The following is a 6,000-nucleotide window of genomic DNA, read 5'->3' on the forward strand; positions in this document are numbered from 1 at the left end:
TTTTTTAAATAACATAATGGGTTTATATTTAATACAGTATTTCTCATCAGGAGGATGTTACTCAGTTAATATAAAGTTTTTTTCAAAACACTGAATCTCTTTTCCATGTCGATGTCAATAGTTTTTTTTTTAACATTAAATTTTTTTCCGCATTTCAGTATTAGATACACTGAATACATTTTTCTAAATGTTTTTTCCCCAGAGATAAAAGTTTTCCTTTTTGGCTGACTCTCCAATATCTAAATATAATATTAACTTGGGAGACAACAAAACAAAAATCTAATAAAGGAATGGAGAAAAGACTCCTCAACGATTCAGGAGGCAGTGATTATAACCGAACAGTGGTGATTTCCTAAGATTCTGGGCAAGAACTTCCTTCTTCCTATTTCACATGCTTTGAGAGAATTCTAAGATTATGAAATATTACTTATGTAAATTTCAGCCATCTTACTTCTTTGACCGCCTTTCTAACTAGCAAATTATAGGCTGCATTTTTCTGTGCATTATTTGTTGTAAAGAAAACATTTTTTTTTCTATTTATAAATGTATGTTTGTTCCCATTTCATGGAAACAATGAAAAATGTGAAACTCCCTTATTTACTGATTCTTGGAACTTTTCACACACCAAAGCTCAGGTTTAGCCTCTATAGCACAAAGGTTTTCAGGGTGAGGTTTGACTCAGTAGGCCTTTCAAAGTCACATCTGTCCATTTCTTTTTCATGCATATACCCCCGGGCGATTGCATCACCGCCTTCTACTGCTTCCACAACAGGCAGCACCAAAAGCAGTGACATGAGGACTAAGGACAACTGTATTGAAACTGAGGTCATGATATTGGAATCTTGAGGGCTGAAGGTTCCAAAGAAGTGGTATATATGGAATTCTATCTGACTTGAAATTTTCCCTTCCTGGAGCTCCGGATGCTGAGATTAAGAGGTTCCACGTGACACGACCTTCCAGGAAGCAGCCATTACAGGAATCTAAACTCTACATTATTAATAAAGAGGCAAGAACTGATGGGACCAAGTCCCTGAGGAAATAGAAGTAGCTCTGGACAACAGAAGGCAAACCTCTTCCTCTGAGCCGGGAGCAGGAATAGGAGAGATGAAGTCCACAAGTTTTGTTTGTTTGTTTGCTTGAGATGGAGTCTCACTCTGTCACCCAGGCTGGAGTGCAGGGGCACGATCTCAGCTCACTGCAACCTCCACCTCCCAGGTTCAAGTGATTCTCCTGCCTCAGCCTCCCGAGTAGATGGGATTACAGGTGTGCGCCACCATGCCCAGCTAATTTTTGTATTTTTAGTGGAGACAGGATTTCACTATGTTGGCCAGGCTGGTCTTGAACTCCTGACCTCAGGTGATCCTCCCACCTCGGCCTCCCAAGATGCTGGGATTACAGGCATGAGCCAACATGCCCAGCCAAGTCCACAAGTTTTTAATGGGAAGTAAAGGCTGCCAAAGAGCTTCCTTTCTGGCGTCATCAGGGACAAGGATGGCTGGGTGTCTGGCATGAATCAGATAAATGGACAGGGAGTCAGGTGAGAGTTTGAGGGGTCTTTGGTGAGGGTAGGGGACAGGGAGGGAGCTCAGCGGGGAGGGGGTCTTTGTGGAGTTCCAGATCTCCCAGGTCTTCAGCCTCCTGGGGCCCAGGATCCCTGAGTGTGGAGACCCTGAGGAAAGAGCCACTCTCTAGTGTCAAGCATTCTCAGCCTCAAGGACCCAGCCTGCAGCATAAGAGGGCACTAATAACCCAAATAGCAACGTACACAAGAGGGACATCACAGGGCTGGGGGCGGCGGGCGGGTGCACAGGGAATGTGGAGGTGGGCCAGAGGCCTGGAGCCCATGACAGCATGGGGCCTGTTCAGCCATTGCCAGAAGCCAGGGTGCATTTCCCCGACCAGGAAAGACCCTGCCACTAGCCAAAGCTAGCTGAGGCCTTGGACGCATTGGATTTCCCTGTTTGGAAAATGTATAAGGGAATTACCAGACAGCTTAGGGGAGGCAGCTATTCACCCAGGGCTGGGGGTCCTCACATTTGCAGAGGCCCCACACTGCGTGGTTCTTTTCTTTAGCATGGCTCAGCAGCCCCAGAGCAGGGGCCAGGGAGGGGAATAGGGCTTAACCAGGGGCATCTGGGGCAAGACAGGGTGGCAGGAGGATTTAAGGGCTTAGGGAGAAAGTGATGAAGTGCCTCAGACACTAGTTTTAAACCTACCTCCTGCAAGCAGCATTCCTCAAATCACATGGGGGATATTGATTTTGTTTTCTATTACCTGGAAATGGTCTCCCCATCATTTCTGAGAAATCCACACTACCTCACAGCTCATTGGCATTGCCAACTTGCCTCCAGTGGGCACAGCCAGCCTAGCATCTTGTATAAACCCTCCCCAGTGGACACGGGAAATTGGACCACGGGTGGGTTCCTGTCCCAAACTGGGTCAGTGAGAGCCCTTTGCTGGGGAATGTGGAGCTGATGCAAAGACACTCCAAAACCGTCTGTCTACCTCTTAGAGAATCCATAAACACAAGCTGTTGTGGCACTCATTCTCTGCCTTGGGAACTGGAAACAGAAAGAACTGGAAAAGCGAGAGAGGACAAAACACACATGCAGAGAAGAGAGAGATGGAGAGAATTTTCTAAGTTCTTACAACGCTCTAGTCTCTGCCTTTGGCTATCCCTGAGGCCCTGCTGGATCCCTAGCATTTTGTCCTTACAATAAATTCTCCTCTTTGCTCAAGTTGTCTCTACTATCTCTGTTCCTTACAAATTTAAGAGTCCTAATTACCCCAATCTCCCCAACCTCTAGAGTATTTCAGTCCTGTCTTCCTTCTGTTATGGATCTACTATTGCCCTGGGCCATATTTTACCTTGAAGATGACACTAGGGGTTTCTTCTTTCCTTCGAGACAGGGTCTCACTCTGTCTCCCAGGAGAGAGTGCAGTGGCGCCATCATTGCTCACTGCAGCCTTAACCTCCTGGGCTCAAGTGATCCTCCCACCTCAGCCTCCTGAGTAGCTAGAACTGCAAGTGTGCACCACCACAACTGGCTACTTTTTTTAATTGTTATTTTTATAGAGACAGGGTCTCACTATGTTTCCCAAGCTAATCTCAAACTCTGGGCTCAAGTGAGCCTCTTGCCTCCCAAAGTCCTGGGAGTATAGACATGAGCCACTGCACCTGGCCCTTTTTTTTTTCTTTTTTAAATTAAAGGAAAGTTTATTCTTTTTGTACAAGTATCTTCAGGTGTTTATAATTTTACAGTTTATATTCATACATATAATTCTAGATGATTAAGAAAGGGATCCATTTTTATAAGTTGAAGAGGTCAAGATGAAAGTGTTTTTCCTTTTGATATATGGTTTTAAAGCCACAGTCTTTTCTATGAGATATTAAAGCTTCAAATGAAAGTATGGTTCTCCATTGTATGGGAGAAGTTTATTTTCTTTTGTTTCCAGCAAAGCTGTCAGCCCCCAGCCTCCATCATGGCACTAACTAGCTACACATGAGTGACTGGAACACACATCTCTACAACTGGCCCAGTCCCCACCAGGTATGTTTAAAGAGGCTGCCTTTGAGGACCCTATAATAAAGGAATCCTTTATCAAAGGACATGCCCAAACCAGGTGCAACAATCCCACAGACTCTACTAATGCACACTTTATTGCCAGGGACAGTGACATTCATGGAGAGCAGAGCAGAATCCTCCCAATTTACTAGCAGCAGCCAAATTCTCAATCTTTTCCAAAGGGAATGAAGATCCAGCATGCTCCTCTGCCACTCCTCTCATGAGCAGGTAGGAGAGTGGGCACTCACTGGGCAGAGCCAGAGAGGAGGGGCAGCCATCCAGGAGAAGGAGGATGATGCTAGGTTTCATCTTCTATGTCAATTTCGACCAGTTGGTTGTGCCTGTCTAGAATGCTATGATGACAAAGATTCTGAGGCCATTTTCAGGCTTAAAAAGAATTCATGGGTTGATTAACAATGTCTGCCATGGGCACGGATTGGGAAGGGGCTGAGTGGTCACCATGTATATTCACTGACCTTGTCACACATACAACACCCAGCTCATTGCCACCCCGTCTCTACTAAAAATATAAAAATTAGCCAGGTGTGGTGGCATGGCCTGTAATCCCAGCTACTCAGGAGGCTGAGGCAGGAAAATCGCTTGAACCCAGGAGGCGGAGGTTGCAGTGAGCTGAGATTGTGCCATTGCACTCCAGCCTGGGCAACAAAAGTGAAAATCTGTCTTTAAAAAAAAAAAAAATTAGCTGGGCGTGGTGGCACATGCCTGTACTCCAAGCTCCTTGGAAGGCTGAGGCAGGAAAATTGCTCGAACTCAGGAGGCGGAGGTTGCAGTGAGCCGAGATCATGCCACTGCACTCCAGCCTGGGTGACAAGAGCGAGACTCTATCTCAAACAAAACAAAACAAAACAAAACAAAACAAAACCTGAACCGTGTATCTCACCATATATGAAAATTAACTCAAAATTTGTCATAGGCCAAATGTAAAATTTAAAATTATAAAACTTCCAGAAGAAAACCTAAGAGGAAATATATTTGGCCTTGGGCTAGGCAAAGGTTTCTTAAATATGACAACAAAACCAGGAATTCATAAAAGAACAAGTTGATAAATTGGACTTCATCAAAATAAAAATCTTTTCAAAAGACACTGTTAAGAAAATGAAGAGAAGCCACAGATTGCAAAAAAAATTTGCAAAACACATTTCTGAAAAAGGACTTGTATCCAAAATATACAAATAACTCTTAAAACTCAACAATATAAAAACATACCAACCCACTTAAAAAATCAGCAAAAAATCTGAACAGACATCTCCCCAAAGAAGATACACAGATGGCAAATTAACATTTGATGTTCCATGTCATATTTCATCAGGGAATTGAAAATTAAAACAAAAGCCAAAACAAAAAATGTGATATCACTACACACCTATCAGAATGGCTACAATTTAAAATACTAACAATATCAATTGGTTGACAAAGATATGAGGCAATAGGGACTGTCATTCATTGTTAGTGGGAATGCAAAATGGTACAGAACACTGGAAGGCAGTTTGGAAGTTTCACATAAGGCTAAATATACGATCCAACCATCCCACTCCTGAGTATTTACCCAACTGATTTGAAAACTATGTCTACACAAACACATGCATGCAAGTGTTTTCAGCAGCTTGATTTATAATTGCCCAAAACTGGAAGCAACCAAGATGGTCAACAGGTAAATGGATAAACAAACTGTGAACATCCATTCAGAGAATATTATTCAGTGATAAAAGAAAAGATATGGATGGCCGGGGGCTGTGGCTCACACCTGTAATCCCAGCACTTTGGGAGGCTGAGGCGGGCTGATCACGAGGTCAGGAGCTCGAGACCAGCCTGGCCAACATGGTGAAACCCCATCTCTACTAAAAATACAAAAATTAGCTGGGTGTGGTGGCGGGTGCCTGTAATCCTAGCTACTCGGGAGGCTGAGGGAGAAGAATTGCTTGAATCCAGGGAAGTGGAGGTTGCAGTGAGCTGAGATTGCGCTACTGCACTCCAGCCTGGGGGACACAGCAAGACTCCATCTCAAAAAAAAAAAAAAAAAAAAAAAAAAAAGATACGGATGAATCTTAGATGCATATTTCTAAGTGAAATAAGCCAGCCTAAAAAGGCTACCTATTGTATAAGTCCAATTACATGTTTCTATAAAGGCAAAACTATAGTGATGGTAAAAAGATGAGTGGTTAAAAGGAGTTTGTGGGGTAGGGAGGAAGGATTGAATAGATGAAGCAGATGAAGCACATGGATTTTTTTTTTTAGGATGGTGAAAACTATTCTATGTGATACTGTAATGATGTAAATATGATGTTATACATTTGTCAAAAACCCTAGAACTTTACAGCACAAAGAGCAAATCATAATGTATGCAAATTTTAAAAATCATTTAGAAGGTTGGGGGATCTCAGAAGAGAATGCAGAATGTGACAATACAATCTAT

This window comes from Pan troglodytes, chromosome 19 (genome assembly GCF_028858775.2).
Source record: "Pan troglodytes isolate AG18354 chromosome 19, NHGRI_mPanTro3-v2.0_pri, whole genome shotgun sequence".
Taxonomy (NCBI): Eukaryota; Metazoa; Chordata; class Mammalia; order Primates; family Hominidae; genus Pan; species Pan troglodytes.